Source organism: Leptonychotes weddellii, chromosome 14 (genome assembly GCF_054177405.1).
Source record: "Leptonychotes weddellii isolate Sample4059 chromosome 14, ASM5417740v2, whole genome shotgun sequence".
NCBI classification, from domain to species: domain Eukaryota; kingdom Metazoa; phylum Chordata; class Mammalia; order Carnivora; family Phocidae; genus Leptonychotes; species Leptonychotes weddellii.
In genome coordinates this window covers 804,211-825,931 of record NC_138382.1, presented here as the reverse complement: position 1 = coordinate 825,931, position 21,721 = coordinate 804,211, and the positions used below count along the sequence as shown (strand labels likewise).

Here is a 21,721-nt window from a genome sequence, read left to right as displayed (position 1 = left end):
GGGAACACAAGCAGGGGGAGTGGGAGAAGAAGAAGCAGGCTCCCCGCCGAGCAGGGAGCCCGATGCGGGGCTCGATCCCAGGACCCTGGGATCATGACCTGAGCCGAAGGCAGACGCTTAACGACTGAGCCACCCAGGCGCCCCTCTTTGTTTTGTTTTTAAAGAGTTTTTTTTAGATAGAGACAGAGCATGCGTGGGGGGGAAGGGCAGAGGGAGAGGGACTAGCAGACTCCCCACTAGGCACAGAGCCCACCTCGGGGCTGGATCCCAGGACCCTGAGCTCACAACCTTATCCGACTGTGCCACCCAGGACCCCCAACTCTCTCTTTTTTGTTTTCAAGACCACCCTGTCCTCACGGCCCAGGAGTCAGGCCGCTCTTGTCAGTCGAGCGGTCGTGCCTCTAGATGCTTTTACTCCATTGCTCAGTGTACTCCTCTTCCAGTGCCACAGTGTTTCCATAGTCGTGGGTTTACATAATTAGTCCTGACACTCGACAGAACCATTTCCTTCCTCTAAGAGAGTATCTTGGTTTTTCCTGGCCTTTGCGTTTCCACAAATACTATATAATCAGCTTGTCAATGCCCATAAAATATTGTTCCAATTTTAACTGGGACAACACTGAATCTACAAATCCATTTGGGGAGAAGTAATGTGTTTACAATATTGAGTCTTCTAATCCATGAACATGGTATGTATCTTTTCATTCATTTCTTTTTAAGTTTCTCTCAATGTTTAAAGGTTTGGAGTATAATGGACTTATTTTTTGTTAGATCCATCTCTATTTGATGTTTGGTATTATTATGTTAGCACAAATGGGAATTTTTCTAAATTTCACTTTCTAACTATTGCTGGTATAGAAAAATAACTTTTATTTAGCTAACTCACTAAACTCAATTTTAATTTGTAAGTTTTAATTTCCACATATGTGCCATATAGTCACTTTGTCAATAAATAATAATTTATTTCTTCCTTTCAAATCCTGACATCTTTTTAAAGTAATAATTAAGTGCCATTAAACACAGGCTAAAAAAAATATTATTATTACCACAAATACTATTACACAATAATTTACACCTCAAAATGGGAACCAAGTTTTAGCACACATTCCTTGGAAAGAATTATAATTTGGCCCCAAACAATAATTTCATATCAAGGGCTTCTTCGTAAAAGATCATATTGTTCTGTTCAAATGTTGAATAAAAGGTAATAATGTTAAAAGAAACATCACCTTTTACAAAACACCCATATGGAATGACATTGAAAAATCAGAATAATCATTCAGCTCTGAGCATCTATTATGGAAGCCTACCTTAAGTTGGTACCAACTCAAAAAAGCCAAAATTTACTTTGGGAAACCTTGTTTTGAGAGGAATGAATTTTCTTCAAATGAAAAAATAAAGCTACTGTACTATTACCGTAACACCTCCAAAAATATTTACAAAAAGTGGACAGGGAACTAGCTCTTAAATTTGACTGCAGATTGAACTCACTTGGAGGAGCAAAAGATGACAACACTGGGTCCCATCTGCAGAAATTCCGATTTTACCATACGAGGCACACTTCTTCAATCCTGCTGCTTTCCTTTCTCTCTTTTTATTATTTCTTTTTCCCCTTCTCCTCTTCCTCACCCTCACTCCATGCTTCTCCTTCTTTTCCTTCCTGATGTCTTACCCCACATTGCACTAAGCCCTCCAGTAGATACTGGAAATAAGTGGGGATAATTGGTATTCTGTTGTTCTCCATCTCAAAAAGAAAACATTCAACACATCACTATTAGAAATACTTGCTGTTGGGCGCCTGGGTGGCTCAGTTGGTTAAGCGACTGCCTTCGGCCCAGGTCATGATCCTGGAGTCCCAGGATTGAGTCCCGCATCGGGCTCCCTGCTCGGCAGGGAGTCTGCTTCTCCCTCTGACCCTCCTGCCTCTCATGCTCTCTGTCTCTCATTCTCTCTCTCTCAAATAAATAAAATCTTTAAAAAAAAAAAAAAGAAATACTTGCTGTTGCTTTTTAAATAGATATTCTTTGTCAAATTAAACTAATTCACTTTTAACCTATCTTCCTATTATCCAAAGGCTATCTTCCTATTATCCAAAGGCATTAATAGACTTTGAATCTTATGAAATGCCTTCTTCCATCTACTGAGATGATCACATGCTTCTCCTTTAATCTGTGCCTCTGGCAGCTACCATTTCCCTCTCTGGTTCTATGAACTTTTTTTTTTTTTTCCCCAGACATCATAGAGTATTTGTCTTTCTCCCTCTGGCTTATTTCACTTAGCATGATGACCTCCACGTTCATTCATGTTGTCACAAACGGCAAGATCTCCTTGTTTTTATGGCTCAATAGTATTCCACTGTATATATTTACCACATTTTCTTTATTCATTCAAGTGTTAACACTTAGCTTGTTTCCATATCTTGGCTATTGTGAATAATGTTGCAAGGAACATGGGGGTACAGATATCTCTTCAAAATAGTGACTTCATTTCTTCAGATCTATACCCAGAAGTGGGATTGCAGGATCATATGGTAGTTCTATTTTTTTGAGTAACTTCCACACAATTTTCTATAATGGCTTTACCAGTGTGTATTCCCACCAGCAATATACAAGGTTTCCCTTTCTCCCCATGTCCTTGCCAACAATTGTTATCTATTGTCTTTTTGAAAACAGCCATCCTGACAGGTGTGAGGCAATATCTCGTTGTGGTTTTGATTTGCATTTCCCTGATGATTAGTGGTGTTGAGTACCTGTTCATATATCTCTTGGCAATTTCTATGACTTCCCTGGAAATACATCTATTCAGATTCTTTACATATTTTAAATTGGATTATTTGAGGGGTCTTTTGTTTTTGCTATTGAGTTGTGTGAGTTCCTTACTTTAGATACTGCCCCTTATCAGATACATGATTTGTAAATATTTTCTCATTCTGTAGGATGCCTTCTCACTTTCTTTTGCTGTACAAAAGCTTTTTAGTTTGATGTAATCCCAGTTACATTTTTTAACAATTTTTGCTTTTGTTGCTTGTGTTTTTTTTTTTTTTTTTAAGATTTTATTTATTTGACAGAGAGAGAGAGAGAGACAGCGAGAGAGGGAACACAAGAAGGGGGAGTGGGAGAGGGAGAAGCAGGCTTCCCGCGGAGCAAAGAGCCCGATGCGGGGCTCGATCCCAGGACCCCGGGACCATGACCTGAGCCGAAGGCAGACGCTTAACGACTGAGCCACTCAGGCGCCCCGTTGTTGCTTGTGGTTTTAGTGTCATATTCATTGTCAATGATTTTTTTCCTGTTTTCTTCTAGGAGTTTTATGATATCAGGTCTTTAATCCATTTTAAGTGGATTTCTGTAAGTGGTGTAAGATGAGGGTCCAATTTCATTCTTCTATATGTAGATAACCAGGTTTCCCAGAACCATTTATTGAAAAGACTATCCTTTCCCCTTGTGTATACTTGGCACCCTTGTCATAGATTAGTTGACCATACATTAATCTCTTATTTTTTTTTAAAGATTTTTTTTTTTTTAAGATTATTTATTTATTTATTTATTTGAGAGAGAGAGAATGAGAGACAGAGAGCATGAGAAGGAGGAAGGTCAGAGGGAGAAGCAGACTCCCCACCGAGCAGGGAGCCCGATGCGGGACTCGATCCTGGGACTCCAGGATCATGACCTGAGCTGAAGGCAGTCGCTTAACCAACTGAGCCACCCAGGCGCCCTTTTTTTAAAGATTTTATTTATTTATTTGAGAGAGTGAGAGAGCACGAGTCGGGGTTGGGGGAGGACAAACAGACTCCTCACTGAGCAGGGAGCCCGATGCGGGGCTCAATCCCAGCACCCTGGGATCATGACCTGAACCGAAGGCAGATGCTTAACCAATTGAGCCACCAGGCGCCCTGGGAGTCTGACTCTTGATTTCAGCTCAGGTCGTGGTCTTAGGGTCGTGGAATCAAGCCCTGCGTTAGGCTCTCTACACTCAGTGCAGAGTCTGCTTCAGATTCTCTTTCACCCTCTCCCCCTCCAACTCGTGCTCTCCCTTCTCTCAAAATAAATAAATAAAATCTTAAAAAGATGTTTGGAAGAATTCACCAGTGGTCTGGACTTTTATTTGTTGGGAGATTTCTGATTACTGATTTAATGTCCTTACAGTTATAGATCCATTCAGATTTTCTATTTTTTTCATGATTCAATCTTCATAGGCTTTGTGTGTAAGTGTAGAAATTTATCCATTTTTCCTAGGTTATCCAATATGTTAGCCTAACTGTTCATGGTAGTTTCTCATGATTCTTTGTATTACTATGGAATCAGTTGTGAAATCTCCTCTTTCAGTTCTGATTTTGAGTCCTTTTTTTCTTAGTCTAGCTAAAGGTCTGTCAATTTTGTTTACTTTTTTTTTTTTAAGATTTTATTTATTTATTTGACAGAGAGAGAGAGAGCACAAGTAGGCAGAGAGGCAGGCAGAGGGAGGGGGAGAAACAGGCTCCCCACTGAGCAGGGAGCCCAACGCAGGGCTCAATCCCAGGACCCTGGGATCATGACCTGAGCCGAAGGCAGACGCTTAACCGACTGAGCCACCCAGGCGCCCCAATTTTGTTTACATTTTCAAAAAAGCTTGCTCTTCATTTCATTTATGTTTTGTATTGTTTTTCTGGCCCACTATTTCTGCACTTATCTTTGTTGTTTCCTTCCTTCTGCAAACTTTGCGCTTGGATTGCTTTTCTTTTTCCAGTTCTTGGAGGTGTGAAGTTAGATTTTCTTGTTTCTTAATGTAGACTTTTATCACTATAAACTTTCCTCTTAAAACTGCTTTTGGCACATCTCAAAAAAAACAAAAAACAAAAACCAAAAAACTGCTTTTGGCACATCTCATAAGTTTTGGTATTTTCATTTGTCTCAAAGTATTTTATTATTTCCCTTTTCACTTCTTCTTTGACCCACTGTTTATTCAGAACTATGTTTTATAGTTTCCATGTATTTGTGCATTCTCCTGCCTCCCTCCTGTCACTGATTTCTAGTTTCATACCATATAGTCAAAAAAGACAACAATGTGATTTCAATCCTTTTACATTTGTTAAGACCAATTTCATGATCTAACAAATGATCTATCCTGGAGAATTTTCCATGTTCGTTAAGATTGTGTATTCTGCTACTGTTTGAGGTGGGAAGGAGGTATTCTGTACATGCCTGTTAAGTCCATTTATAATAAAATGCCATTCCAGTCAATATTTCCTTATTGACTTTCTGATCTATCCATTGTTGAAAGTGAGGTATTTAAGTCTATACTGTCTATATCTTTTAATTGGTGAACTTAATCCATTTACATATAAAGTAATTATTGATAAGTAAGGACTTACTATTGCCATCTTATTGTTTTCTGGCAGTTTTATAGTTCCTTTATTCCTTTCTTCCTCTCTTGCTGTCTTCCTTTGTGATTTGATGATTTTTTGTAGTGTTATGCTTTGTTTCCTTTCTCTTTATTTTGTATATTAGAGCTATTTGTGATAACTATGAGCCTTACTTTAAAAACATAGTTATGGGCGCCTGGGTGGCTCAGTCGTTAGGCATCTGCCTTCGGCTCGGGTCATGATCCCAGGGTCCTGGGGTCGAGTCCCACATTGGGCTCCCTCCTCGGCGGGAGGCCTGCTTCTCCCTCTCCCACTCCCCCTTCTTGTGTTCCCTCTCTCACTGTGTCTCTCTCTGTCAAATAAATAAATAAAACCTTTAAAAAAATAATAAGTAAATAAATAAATAAATAAAAATATAGTTATAACAGTTCATTTTAAGCTGATAACTTCAATTGCATACTGAAACTCTACACTTATACTTCCCCCACACACGTTTTTATGTTTTGATAACACAATGTACATCTTTTTTATATTTTGTATCCATTAAAATTATTGTAACTATAGTTTTTTTAATACTTCTGTCTTTTAACATTTATACTAGATTTAAGTGATTTAGACACAGCCATCATATTCTGAATGAGTATGTGCTTTTACCAGTAAGTTTTATACTTTCATGTGTTTTCACATTACTAATTAGCATCCTTTTACTTCAGCCTGAAGAACTTTCCTTAGCATTTCTTCTAAGGCAGGTATAGTGGTGAACTCCCTCAGCTTTTGTCTGAGAAAGTCTTTATTTCTCCTTCATTCCTGAATGACAGCTTTGCCAGTATTCTTAGTTGTCAGTTTTTTACTTTCAGCACTTCAAATATGTCATTCCATTCTCTCCTGGCCTACAAGGTTTCTGCTGTGAAATCTGCTGAAAGCCTTGCAGGTATTCACTTGTTTGAAATGAAGTGGGTTTCTTCCCATGTCTTGCTGTGTTCAAAATTATCACTGTCTTGATTTTTGATAGTTTAATGTGTCTTGGTGAATTTGGGTCAAATCTGTTTGGGGTCCTGTGAGATTCAAGTGCCTGGATGTACATATCTCCTTCTAGATTTGGGAATTTTCTTAAATAAGCTTTCTGCCCTTTCTTTCTCTTTTCTTCTGGGACTCCCACAATGCAAATATTAGTTGCTTGATGGTGCCCCGTAATTCACATAGGCTTTCTTCACTTTTTTTTTCATTCTTCTTTCTTTTTTCTCCTATGACTATATAATTTCAAATGACCTGTCCTGATGTTCACAAATTCTTTCTTCTGCTTGATCAAGTTTGATATCCACGCTGTCTATTGCATTTTTTTCATTTCATTCATTGTATTCTTCAGCTCCAATATTTATTTGGTTCTTTTCATGACTTCTGTTTCTCTACTGAACTTCTCATTTTCTTCACATACTTTTTTCCTGATTTTGTTGAGTTCTTTACACGTAGTCTGTTAACCTTAAAAATAAATCTGTCAGAGCACCTGGGTGGCTCAGTCACTAGGCGTCTGCCTTCGGCTCAGGTCATGATCCCAGGGCCCTGGGATCGAGCCCCGCATCGGGCTCCCTGCTCAGCGGGAAGCCTGCTTCTCCCTCTCCCACTCCCCCTGCTTGTGTCCCTTCCCTTGCTTTGTCTCTCTCTGTCAAATAAATAAAATCTTTAAAAAAATATTTTAAAAATATATTTAAAAACATAAAACTGTCAGTTATTTTACCAGCAAATATGGGTTTATTTGGGAATAAGAGAGAATTGCAATCTGGCACAAGCAAGCTATGACAAAAGCATAGGCAAGTTGGGAGAACAAAAGGAGAAGAGGCTCTTTTAGAGAGGAAAGGGGGTGTAGGGAGGGGCTGTTGTAAACTAAAAGCCTATTGGAGCGAACTGGGAGTTGGAAGTATAGTGGCTTCTCACTAGCTGAGCTGTGACTGCCTCTCATTGACTGGGCTGTTGCGGGGATGGAAGAAAACTTCCTCCCTCCTGCGGGAGTAGCAAAGTAGCATCCACATGTGAGGTCCTTCTCTTCCTATTGGATCTGTAATTGACAACCAGTGCTTGGTGTGAGAGCTCCCCCTGCCAGCCTCTGAACTCCATTCTAGACAAGGTTTCCTTTTATTTTCACAGTTTTCTTGTAGCTCACCAAACTGCCTTAAAATAGTAAGTCTGAATCCTTTGACAGTTCATACATCGTCAATCTCTGGGGTCCGTTACAGGAAAAGTATTGTGTTCCTCTGGTGGTGTCATGTTTCCCTGCTTTTTTGTTTCTTGTAGCCTTGTGTTGCTAACTTTGCATTTGATGAACACAGTCATCTCTTGTAGCCTTTACAGATGGGTTTTGGTTGGGGAAGACCACCTGTGAGTAGGTGCAGGATACCAGCTGTGGTGGTTCCAGCTACAGGACAGGCCCAGCAGTGTAGTCTCTGTGCAGATCTATCAGCCAAGGTGAGCGTCAGCACAGGTGGCAGGGACCCTGAACTAAACTGCAGGTGGCTGCAGTGGCCGTGCGGGCTGTTGGGGTCTTCGATGGTGAAGGCTGCTGGGTACCTCCTGACCTTTTTCTGCCATGGGATGTTGCAGTTAAGGTGATCCCTCCCGGGGGGTGGGTCCAGCTGGTGGGCACCCTCATAGAGTGGCGGCACTGGTGTCTGATGTGCAGGTGCCTATGGCCCAGATACTGAACAGGGGTCTGGAGTGCAGGCACTCACAGTGGGATGATGGCTCCAGGTTCCGGAGCGCTGCCTAGCCCACAGTGATGATGGCCCCAGTGCCTCGGGTGCATGAGTGTGGAGTTGCCATAGAGCTGAAGTCTGAAGCACCGGTGCACCCAGAGCAGCCAGGGGCCTGGGATCTGCACAGGGCTGGGGAGGCAGCAGGCAGTCCTGATCTGAGGAGACTGCACAAGAGAGCAGATCCTTCTGGAAAGAGGGTGCAGCAGCATCTCCTTCCCTAGGGGGTCTATGGTAGCAATGGCCGTTGGTTATGCCCGTGGCAAAAAGTATGTCTTTTGTGAAGCAGGCCACTGGGGTCTGCCAACTAGCATATGAGTCCTCTGCTGTGAAAGCTGTGGGGAGCCCAGGCGGCCACAGGGGCTACCAAGGTCTTCCAAGGTCCTCCCCAGAGCATGCCACTGGGGCCCATGATGGCACCCACCATGGGACTCAGACAGCCCCACCTTATTCTTTGATCCTAGCCATTTCCTGATGTCTCACATAAGCCTGTCTCCCCAGCGATCCTTTCTATGCAGTAGCATTTTTGCTCCACTATGTTGCCAAAGGTTCTTAACTGGACACTTGAGCCCTCCCAAGGCTGTTTCCATTAATGGATAGATGTCTTAGTGTTTGTATGGGGGTATGAAGGCTGGTACCTCCTATGCTGCATCCTGCTGACATCACTCCTTCCAGTTATCCTTGGAGGGGCCTGTTTCTCTCTCTGTGGTTTTAATCTGAGCAGAGTTCTCTACTCCTTACATGAATTCCATTTGTCCTTTCCCTTTTTTTCAACAGCTATCACCTATTTTCCAACATCTGGCTGAGTTCATCCATTTCACTCTGATGAACATTTGTTGGCTGAGACAATGCAGCATCCACCCCTCCCTCATGTGGCAGGGAACAACTGTCCCTATTTCCAGCTCCAGGGATTGCACCTGTCTGTGCATTCAGCCACCTGTCCACATAATTGCTTCAGAGACAGGACTCCTAGTTCTGCAGAGTGGACTCTGGCCCAGAACTTCAGAATCTTTCTGAACAGAAATAATTCTCTTTTCTGCCTGTATTTTACCCTGGAAGACAACACACTGAGCTCTTCCAGAAATCTTGCCACCACAAAGGACAAGTGTGAGAGGGTTTTTAATTACTGATTTTTAAAAAAATATTTATAGCACTTTTCAGAGTTTCTGTATCTTCTTACGTAAGTTTGGTAAGTTATATTTCTCCAAGACATCATCCATGTTTTGAAATTTATTGGCATGCAGTTACACATAATATATTTTCCTTTTTTTCTCAGTGTTAGACTACAGCAATTCCTGAGATTGTGCTTTGTCTTTTCTATAGTCAGTCTCATCAGGGGCACACCAATTTTATTAGACATTTCAAAGAGCCAATTTCAAGCTTTGTTAACACTCTTTTGTATGTTTGTTTTATATTTTATTAATTTGTACTCTTATCTGTTGTATTTCCTCTTTATTTGGGTTTTTCTTTTTGTATCGGACATTATTTTTAGCCCTTTCTCCTTTCTAATATATGCATTCCTGCAAAATTATAGCTTTAGCTGCATGCCCAAGTTTTGATATGTAATATTTTTATTTGCATGATTTTCATGTCCTTAACCAGAGTATTTTTTTAATTTCCATTATAATTTCTTCTTTGCTTCATGGGATATTTATAAGTGCATTTTCTTTATATATATATATATAAGCACAATTCTTAACTGAAAAATATAAAGAGACTTTTTAGGGATCTCGTTTTTGAATTCCAGCTTCTGTCCAAATGTAGTTGGAGAACATGCACTGAATGATTTTAATCCTTTGGAATTTATTGAGATTTGCTTTGTGTCCTGCATATAGCTAATTTAAAAATACTCTATGTGGACTTAAAAACAAATGTGTATTCTTCGGCCACTGGGTGTTCTACATACAGACCAATATTGTTAATTCTATTGTTAAAATCCATTATATCCTTATTGATTTTTGTCGTTGTGTTCTAAAGGCTAAAACTCGCATAACAATTGCAGCTCTACTTCTTCATTCACTTCTGTCAGTTTTTGCTTTATATGTGTGGAGGCTATGTTATTAAAGACACACAAATATGGAATTATTCTTTCTTCCTGGAGAGCTGAACTTTTCACCATTATGTCTGCCTTAAAGCCTATTTTGTCTGATACAAAAAGAGCTACACTAGCTTTCTTTAGTATTTGCATGCCGTGCTTTTTCCATTTCTTTATGTTACCTTTTTGTATTCTTGGGTCTTAGTTTGTTATTGGTTTGTTCTCTTTTTTCACATTTGGCAATCTTTGATATTTATTCCATTTATATTTAATTACTGATCTATTTGGGTAAAAACTACCATCTTACTAATGATTTTCTATCTGTCATGCATGTTCGATGTTACTTTTTCTCTCCTTCCTTATCTTTTGTGTTTTAAGAATTCTTCCCCACTACACCCCACCACGAGTGTGTGAGTGATCTACTATTTTATAATTCCCACAGGATCATTCTAGAGACAACAATACACATACTTTTTTGGGAGATTTTTCACTATAAATTCAATCTTTTTAACTGATACAGGAGCATTCAGGTTAACTATTCCTTCTTGGATGAGTTTTAGCAGGTTGTAGCTTTTGTGGAATTAGTCCATTTCATCTAAGTTGTTAAATTCATGTGGGTAGGTTTGTTCATAGTATTCCATGACTATGATTCCATGATTATTATTCTTTTATGCAGGGTCTGTGGTGATATCGCTTTTATTCCTAATATAAGTACTCAGAGATTCATCATAATTAGTGATTTTCTTCAAACAACCAGCTTTTTTTTGGTTTCATTGGTTTTGTCTGTTGTCTTTTCTATTTCAAATTTCATTGATTTCTGCTCTTTATTCCCTTCATTCTGCTTGCTTTGGATTTATTTTTTCCTAGTTTTTAAAAATTTCTTAAGATGGACGCTTGGGTTATTGAATTGAGACTTCCTTTTTCATCTAACCATGTAGTGCTATAAAATTTTCTCTACTGCATTGGCTGCGTTCCACAAATTTTAATATGTTGCATTTTCATTCTTGTTCATTTCAAAATGTTTCTAATTTTCCTTGAGATTTCTTCTTTGACTTACATATTTACTTACTACTGAGAGAAGAGTGTTAAAGTCTCCACTATAATTGTAGATTTGTCTATGTCTCCTTTCTAAAGAAAGGAAAAATACAGAAAACAGTATGGAGGTTCCTCAAAAAATTAAAAATCAGAACTGCCATATGACCTAGCAATTCCATTTCTGGGTATTTATCCAAAGAAAATGACTTCTGTTGTTGAAGTTCCATTGTTAAAGCTCTGCTGTTAGGTGCATTCATATTTAGAACTGTTATGTCATCTTGATAAATTGACCCTTTTAGGACTATGTAATTTTTTTTTCCTTTAAACTGAAGCATAACTGACATACAATATCCCATTAGTTGCAGATGCCCATCATACTGATTCAATATTTATATACATTACAAAATGACCCCATAAGGATAGTTACCACTTATCACAATTCTTAAAATATTGACTATATTCCTTATACTGTACATCCCTATGACTTATTTATTTAAAACGGGAAGTCTGTACCAATTAATCCCCTTCACATACTTCACTTATCCCCCAGCCCCTCCCTTCTCTGGTAAAGAAAGCTTGTTTCCTTTATCTATGAGTCTGTTCCTGTTTTGTCTTATTTGTCCATTTCTTTTTTGTTCGTTTTTAGATATCAAATATAAGTAAAATAATATGGGATTTGTCTCTGACTTATTTCACTTAGCATAATATCCTCTAGGTCCATCTTTGTTGTTGCAAATTGCAAGCTTTCATTCTTTTTTATGGCTAATATTCCTGTGTGTGTGTGTGTGTGTATCTCACATCTTCTTTATCCATTCATCTACTGATGGATACTTAGGTTGCTTCCATATCTTGTCTATTGTGAATAATACTGCAATGACCACAGAAGTGCATGTATCCCTTCAAATTGGTGTTTTCATTTTCTTTGGATAAATACCCAGAAATGGAATTGCTAGGTCATATGGCAGTTCTAATTTTTAATTTTTTGAGGAACCTCCATACTGTTTTCTGTAGTGGCTGCACCAGTTATTCCCATCAACAGTACACAACAGTTCCCTTTTCTCCACATCCTCACCAACACTTGTTATTTCTTGTCTTTTTTATTCTAGCCATTCTGACAGGTGTGAGGTGATACCTCCTTGTGGTTTTGATTTGTAGTTCTCTGCGGATTAATGATGTTGATCATCTTTTCATGTGTCTTTTGGCCATCTGGATGTCTTCTTTGGAGAAATGTCTGTTCAAGTCTTCTGCCCATTTTTTTTTTTTAATATTAACTTGTATAAGTTCTTTATATATTTTAGATATTAACCCCTTATCAGATATATGGTTTACAAATATCTTCTCCCATTTTCTCTCAAAATGTTGCTTTTCATTTTCTTGATAATTTCCTTTACTGTACAAAAGCTCTTTAGTTTGATGTAATCCCATTTGTTTATTTTAGTTTTTGTTGCCCTTGCCTAAGGAGAGTGGTCCAAAAAAATACTGTTAAGACCAATGTCAAACAGCTTATGGTCTGTTTTCCTCTAGGAGCTTTAATCCAAGTCTTTAAGCCATTTGAATATATTTTTGTATATGACTAAGATAATGGTCCAGTTTAATTCTTTTGCACAGAGCTGTCCAATTTTTCCAACACCATTTGTTGAAGTGACATTCTTTTTCCCCACTGTATATTCTTGCCTCCTTTGTCACAGAATTGACCACATATGCATGGATTTCTGGGCTCTCTATTCTATTCCATTGATCTGTGTCTGTTTTCAAGCCAGTACCATACTTTTTTTTATTACTATTGTTTAGTTTTTTTTAAGATTTTATTTATTTATTTGAGACAGAGAGAGCGAGCACGAGCAGGGAGGAGGGTCAGAGGAAGAGGGATAAGCAGACTCCCCGCTGAGCAGGGAGCCCAACACAGGGCTCGATCCCAGGACCCTGAGATCATGACCTCAGCCAAAGGCAGATGCTTAACCGACTGAGCCACCCAGGCGCCCCTGATTACTATGGCTTTGTAATATAGCTTGAAATCAGGGAGCATGATACCTCCAACCTTTGTTCTTCCTTCTCTGGGGTCTTTTGGCTATTTAGAGTCTTTTGTGGTTCCACAAATTTTAGGACTCTGTTCCAGTTCTGTGAAAAATGCTATTGGTACTTTGAGGACTGCATTGAATCTGTAGATTGCTTTGCACACTATGGACATTTTAACAGTATTAATTCTTCCAATCCATAAACAAGGAATATCTTTCTGTTTATTTGAATTATCAATTTCTTTCATCAATGTCATAGTTCTCAGAGTACAGATCTTTCCCTTTCTTGGTTAAATTTATTCCTAGGTATTTCATTCTTCCTCTTTTTTTTAAAGATTTTATTTATTTGACAGAGAGAGACACAGCGGGAGAGGGAACACAAGCAGCAGGAGCGGGAGAGGGAGAAGCAGGCTTCCTGCTGAGCAGGGAGCCCAACGCGGGGCTCGATCCCAGGACCCTGAGATCATGACCCAAGCCGAAGGCAGATGTTTAATGACTGAGCCACCCAGGCACCCCTAGGTATTTCATTCTTCATGATGCAATTGTAAATGGGATTGTTTTCTCAATTTCTGATAATTCATTACTAATGTATAGAAATGCAACTGAGTTATGTACGTTAATTTTGTTTCCTGCAACTTTACTGAACTCATTTCAGGCATAACTTGGAGATATTGTGGGTTTAGTTTCAGACTACTGCAATAAAATGAATATTGCAATAAAGTGAGTCAAATGAATTTTTTGGTTTCCCAATGCATATAAAAGTTATGTTTACACTATAGTCTGTTAAGTGTGCAATAATGATATATATATATATATTTTTTTTTTTTTTAAAGCACTGTATATACCTTAACTTAAAAATACTTTATTTCTGGGCAGTGTGGGTGGCTCAGTCGGTTAAGTGTATCTTGATTTCAGCTCAGGCCATGATCTTCGGGTCGTGAGATTGAGCCCTGAGCTGGGCTTTGCACTGGGTGTGGGGCCTGCTTAAGATTCTCTCTCGCCCTCTCCATGTCCCCCACCCTCTGCCCCAGCTCACTCTCTCAAATAAAAATACTTTATTTCTAAAAAATGCTAACCATCATCTGAGTTACCAGAGAGTCAAAATCATACTTCTGGTCTTGCCTTCATGTTGATGGCTGCTGCCTGAACAGGGTGATGGTGCTGAAAATAGGGGGGGTTGTGGCATTTTCTTAAAATAATACAATGAAGTTTGCCACATTGACTCTTCCTTTCAGGAACAATTTCTCTGTAGCATGCAATGCTGCTTGATACCACTAAACTTCTTTCAAAATTGGAGTCAATCCTCTCAAACGCTGCCACTGCTTTGTCAACTAAGTTTATATAAAATTCTAAATCCTTTGTTGTCTTTCAACAATCTTCACAGCATTTTCACCAAGAGTACATTCTACCTCAAGAAACCACTTTCTTTTCTTTGCTCATCCATAAAAAGCAACTCTTCATCCATTCAAATTTTATGAGAATGCAGTAATTCAAATACAATAATAATGAACAACTTTGAAATATTGCAAGAATTACCAAAATGTGACACAGAGACACAAAGTGAGCAAATATCATTAGGAAAATGTCATCAAAAGACTTCCTTTACATAGAATTGCCAAAATCCTTCAATCTGCAAAGAAATACAGTATCTGTGAAGTGCAGTAAAGCACACAATAAAATGAGGTATGCTTATATCAGTTATAATAGTTTTTTTGGTGGAGTCTTTATAGTTTTCTATATATGACATCATGTCATCTGCTTATAGTGATAATTCTACTTCTTCCTTTCTAATTTGGGTGCCTTTTATTTCTTTTTCTTGCCTAATTGCTGTGACTATGATTTCTAACACTATGTTAAATAAAAGTGATGAGAGTGGACATCTTTGTCTTATTCTTGATCTTAGACAAAAAGCGTTCACCTTTTCACCATTGAGTATGACATTACCTGTCAGTTGTCATATATGGCCTTTAATCTGTTGAGGTACATTTCTTCTACACCCACTTTGTTTAGAGTTTTTATCATAAATGGATACTGAGGGGCGCCTGGGTGGCTCAGTTGTTTAAGCAACTGCCTTCGGCTCAGGTCATAATCCCGGAGTCCCAGGATCAAGTCCCACATCGGGCTCCTTGCTCAGCAGGGAGTCTGCTTCTCCCTCTGACCCTCTCCTGTCATGCTCTCTCTCTCTCAAATAAATAAAATCTTAAACTTAAAAAAAATAGGATACTGAATTTTGTCAAATTATTTTTCTGCATCTACTGATATAATTATCCTTTCTTTCGTTAATGTAGCATAAGTGTGGAACCATTCTTACATCCCTGGTATAAATCCCACTTGATTGTGGTGAATGGTTCTTTTAATGTATTGTTGAATTCAATTTGCTAATATTTTGTTGAGACTTTCTGCATCTATGTGCATCAAGGATACCGATTTGTAATTTTGTTGTTGTTGTTAGTGTCTTTGTCTGGTTTGGTGTCAGGGTAATGCTGGCCTCACAGCAACAGTTTTGATGCATTCATTCCTCTTCGACTTTTTGGAACAGTTTGAAAAGGACAGGTACTAACTTTTTTTAAATGTTTGGTAGAATTCAAGATGGGAAGATGGCAGTGGAGTAGGAGGCCCCTAGGCTCACCTAATCCCACAAATACAACTAGTTATGAAATCATCCTAAATACCCCAGAAATCTGTCTGAAGACTGGCAGAACAAATACCACAATTAAAGGTAGAGAAAAGGCCACACGAAGAGGTAGGAAGCACAGAGGAGGGACTTAGGAGAGAAACAGACAGGGGCTGCAGTGGTGGGGAAGGAGCCATGGTTGCACAGATGGGTGAGACAGACTAACATAAAGGGGAGCACATGAGGAAAACAATCCCCATAGCAATTGGCTTGGAAAGTGAGAGCGGTAAAATTTCATGAGTTCTTGTGACCAGTGGGGCTTAAAGCCCGTTGTTTTAAAAGTCAGTGGGCTTGGCTGGGATAGAGCCCAGAGGGTACTGCACTGCTCTGAGAAAAGACAGGCAAACAACTCACAGACACAGTGTGGAAACAGGGATCTGAACAGTGCCCAGGCACACAGTGGGGAGGCTGTGTGCTCATCTCAGAGAATATCCCAAAGACACATCATTCACAGAGAGACCACTCTAGGAACAAAGGAACTCTCCAGCACCATTTCCCTCCCCTGCCCCTCAGTGTAAGCATAGGGCCACCTGCAGGAACCAGCGCAGCTCAACACTCACTACCTAACTTGCTTACACCAAGCCCCACTCCAGACCATGCTCCAGAAAAAATGCACTTCCCAGTTACACCTGTCTCAGTCCCAGTACAGCGGACTCCTTCCCCCAGAAGATTGGCCTAAACCACTGCCCACACCACATCTCCCAACTTGGGAGTTTTGCAGGGCCTCTATTCTGGCAACAGTGGTGGCAAGTCTCATTTCACAAGCAGACAAGAGCACATCTAGTTAAAATGCGCCACATTCAGGCCAGGGACCAAACACTGCCCACAGCAGACAAAGAGAGCCTCTGAAGTTGACTGGCCTGAAAAATAAAGCAGCCAGGACACAACAGCATAGCCCACAAAACACACATTGGAGACACTCCCTGAAGTGCCAGACCCTGGGGAACAGAAGACACTACATCACAGGGCACACTACAGACAAAAGGTGACAGAATGGATGAAAAAAAAAAAAGACCCATCTATATACTGCCTACAAAAGGCTCATTTCAGACCTAAAGACACCTGCAGATTGAAAATGAGGGGATGGAGAAACATTTATCCTCCTAACGGATGTCAAAAGAAAGCTGGAGCAGCAATACTTATCTTGAACAAAATAGACTTTAAAATGAAGACTGCAACAAGAAACAAAGAGGGATGCTATATAATAATAAGGGGGACAATCCAACAAGAAGACACAACAATTGTAAATATTTATGCATCCAACATAGGAGCACCCAAATACATAAAACAGTTAATAACAAGCATAAAGGAACTCACTGATAATACTACAATAATAGTAGGGGACTTTAACACCCCACTTATATCAATGGACCGATCATCAAAACAGAAAAGTCAAGAAGGAAACACTGGCTTTGAGTGACATACTGGACAAAATGGACATAACAGATGTATACAAAACATTCCATCCTAAAACAGAATACATATTCTTTTCAAGTGCACATGGAACATTCTCCAGAATACATCACATATTAGGCCACAAAACAAGCCTCAAGAAATTAAAAAAGATCAGTCATACCATGCACTTTTTCTGACTACAACAGTATGAAACTAGAAGTCAACCACAAGAAAAAAACCCAGAAAGACCACAAAAACATGGAGGTTAAATAACATGCTACTGAATAATGAATGGGTCAAACAGGAAATAGAAGAGGAAATTTTTAAAGCACATGAAAACAAATGACAATGAAAACACAACAGTCCAAAACCTTTCAGATGTAGAAAAAGTGGTTCTAAGAGGGACGTATGTAGCAATACAAGCCTACCTCAAGAAGAAAATTCTCAAATAAACAACCTAACCATACACTTAAAGGAGCCAGAAAACAAACAAACGAAACCTAAAACCAGCAAAAGGGAGGAAATATAACGATTAGAGCAGAAATAAATGATATAGAAACTAAAAAAAACAGTAGAACAGATCAATGAAACCAGGTCCTGTTCTTTGAAAAAAATCAGTAAGAAAAAAAGGACTCAAATAAATAAAATCAAAATGAGACAAGAGAAATAACAACCAACACCACAGAAATAAATACAAACAATTATAAAAGAATACTATGAAAAACTATATGTCAACAAATTGGACAACCTAGAAGAAATGGATAAATTCCTAGAAAAATAACCTCCCAAAACTGAATCAGGAAGAAATAGAAAATTTTAACAGATGGATTACCAGCAAAGAAATTCAATCAGTAATCAAAAAACTCCCAACAAACACAAGTCCCAACAACAAAAGTCCAGGACCAGATGCCTGCACAGGTGAATTTTACCATTTAAAGAAGAGTTAATACCTATTCTTCTCAAACTATTCAAACTATTCCAAAAAATAGAAGAGGAAGGGAAACTTCAAAATTCAATCTATGAGGCCAGCATATCCATTATACCAAAGCCAGAAAAAGGCAACACTAAAAAAGAACTACAGGCCAATATCCCTGATGAACACAGATCCAAAAATCCTCAACAAAATACTAGCAAACTGAATCCAACAATACATTTTTAAAAAACTCATTCACCATGATCAAGTGGGATTTATTCCTGGGCTGCAAGTTGGTTCAATATTGGGAAATCAATCAACATGATACATCACACATCAGTAAAAGAAAGAATAAGAACCGTACGATCATTTTAGTAGATGCCGAAAAAGCATGAGACAAAGCACAACATCCATTCATGATAAAAACCTTCAACAAAGTAGGTTTGGAGGGAACATACCTCAACATAATAAAGACCATACATGAAAAATCTACAGCTAGGGCGCCTGGGTGGTTCAGTTGGTTAAGCTTCTGACTCCTGGTTTTGGCTCAGGTCATGATCTCAAGGTCGTGAGATCGAGCCCTACATCGCACTCTGCACTCAGCAGGAATCTGATTGAGATTCTCTCTTTCCCCCTGCTCCTCCTCCCCTCTCTAAAATAAATAAATAAATAAATCTTTAAAAAAAAGAAAAATCTACAGCTAACATCATCCTCAATAGAGAAAAACTGAAAGCTTTTCCCCTAAGGTCAGGAATAAGATAAGGATGTCTAATGTCACCACTTTTACTCATCATAGTAATGGGAGTCCTAACCACAGCAATCAGACAAGAAAAAGAAATAAAAGGTATCCAAATCAGCAAGGAAGAAGTCAAACTTTCACTATCCGCAGATGACAAGATACTCTATAGAAAACCTGAAAGACTCCACCAAAATATTGCTAGAACTGATACACAAATTCAGTAAAGTCACAGGATACAAAATCAACATACAGAAATCTGTTTCATTTCTATACACCAATAATGAAGCAGCAGAAAGAGACAAAGGGATCAATCCCATTTACAACTGCAACAAAAATAATGATACCTAGGAATAAACCTAACCAAAGAGGTGAAAGACCTATACCCTGCAAACTATAAAACACTGATGAAGGAAACTGAAGAGGACACAAAGAAATGTAAACACATTCTGTGCTCATGGATTGGAAGAATATTTAAAATGTCCATACCACCCAAAGCAATCTACACATTTAATGCAATCCTTATCAAAATACCAACAGCATTTTTCACAGAACCAGAACAAACAATCCTAAAATTTGTAAGGGAACCACAGAAGTCCCAAGCCAAAGCAGTCTTGAAAAAGAAAAGCTGGAGGCATCACAATTCCAGACTTCAAGTTATATTACACAGTTGTAATAATCACAACAGTATGATATTGGCACCAAAACAGACACATAGATCAATAGGAACAGAACAGAAAACCCAGAAATAAACCCACAATTATAAGGTCAATTAATCTTTGACAGAACAGGAAAGAATATCCAATGGGAAAATGACAGTCTCTTCAACAAACTGTGCTGGGAAAACTGGACAGCTACATGAAAACAAGGTAACTGGACCATTTTCTTCTGGACCATACACAAAAATAAATTAAAAATGGATGAAAGACCTAAATGTGAGACCTGAAACCATAAAAATCCTAGAAGGGAGCACAGGCAGTATGTTCTCTGACATCAGCCATAGCAACATTTTTCTAGACACATCTCCTGAGGTAAGGGAAACAAAAGCAAAAATAAACTATTGGAACTTCATCAAAATAAAAAGCTTCTGCACAGCAAAGGAAACAAAACTAAAAAAGGCAACCTATGGAATGGGAGAAGGTATTTGCAAATGACACATCTGATAAAGGGTTAGTACCCAAAATATATAAAGAACTTATAAAATCAACACCCAAAAAAGAAATAAGCTAATTAAAAATTGGCAGAAGACATAAACATTTCTCCAAAGACAACATACAGGTGGTCAACAGACACATGAAAAGATGCCCAACACCACTCATCATCAGGGCAATACAAATCAGAACTACAAGGAGATATCACCGCATACCTGTCAAATGGCTAATATCAACAACAAAAGAAACAAGTGTTGCAACAGCGAGGATGTGGAGAAAAAGGAACCCTTGTGCACTAATGGTGGGAATAAAAACTGGTGCAGCCACTTTGGAAAACAGTATGGAGGTTCCTCAAAAAGTTAAAAAATAGAACTACCCTATGATCCAGCAATTGCACTACTGGGTATTTATCCAAAGAAATATAAAAACACTAATTCAAAAGGATATATGTACTCTGACATTTATAGCAGCAGTATTTATAATAGCCAAATTATGGAATTGGCCCAAGTATCCACCAGTTGATGAATGGATAAAGAAAATGTAGGGTGTACACATATATATAATGGAATATTATTCAGCCATAAAAAAGAATGAAATCTTGCCATTCACAGTAACATGGATAGAGCTAGAGAGCATAACACTAAGTGAAATAATTCAGTAAGAGAAAGACAAATACCATATGATCCCACTCATATATGGAATTCAAGAAAAAAATGAGCAAAGGGAAAAAGAGAAAGGCAAACCAAGAAACAGACTCTTAACTACAGAAAACAAACTCAGGGATCACAGGGGAGGTGAGTGGGGGATGGGTGAAATCAGTGATGGGGATTAAGGAGGGTACTTGTGATGAGCCCCAGATGATTAAAATAAAAATTTTAAAAATTAAAATTAAAAATTTGAATATCACTCAAAAAAAAGTTATTCTGATTCCAATGTTGTTGACATAAAGTATTAATTAGTTTCAGATGTACTTTCCCTGGTTTCTTAAGGTAGAAGTATAAATAATTGAATTGAAATTTTTGTTGTTTTATAAGTATTTCTTGCTATAAACTGCTCTCTATATAAAACTTCAGCTGCAGGGGCGCCTGGGTGGCTCAGTCGTTAAGCGTCTGCCTTCGGCTCAGGTCATGATCCCAGGGTCCTGGGATCGAGCCCCGCATTGGGCTCCCTGCTCAGCGGAGAGCCTGCTTCTCGCTCTCCCTCTGTCTGCCACTCTGCCTGCTTGTGCTATCTCTGTTAAATAAATAAATAAAAATCTTTAAATAAAAAAAAAAAAACTTCAGCTGCAGACGTTTTGTTGTAGTTTGTTTTTATTTTCTTAATAAAAAACTTAAATTTCCCTTATGAGAAAAATAAATAAAATAAAATAAATGTTTGGTAGAATTCACCTGAAGCTTTCTGATCCTGGACTTTTGTTTTTGGGCAGACTTTTTAAATTACTGATTCAATTTCATTACTTGTAGTCAGTCTATTCAGATTTTCTATTTCTTTGTGATTCAGTCTTGGAAGGTTAGGTGTTCTAGGAATTTATCCGTTTTTTTCTAGGTTGTAATGTTGTTTTTGTTGCTATTTTTTATTCCTGGTAATCTTCTTTGCTCTAAAATCTATTTTGTAGGATATTAAATAGTCATGCCAATGATCTTTTGATTGGTGTTTGCATGGTATATCTTCATGCTTTTTCTTTA

General features: G+C 38.5%; 1 protein-coding gene and 1 long non-coding RNA gene across 6 annotated transcripts in view; both read right to left on the bottom strand.

Annotated features, from left to right (window-relative positions):
- WNK2 (WNK lysine deficient protein kinase 2) overlaps window positions 1-21,721 on the bottom strand; it is a 93,656-nt gene that overhangs the window by 17,744 nt on the left and 54,191 nt on the right. The window lies entirely within an intron of this gene.
- LOC145716951 (uncharacterized) lies at window positions 3,713-21,715 on the bottom strand. The gene is made up of 2 exons (XR_014139890.1): window positions 4,837-21,715; window positions 3,713-4,789 (listed from the first exon to the last, which is right to left on the bottom strand). It is a non-coding gene; the product is annotated as an uncharacterized LOC145716951 (long non-coding RNA).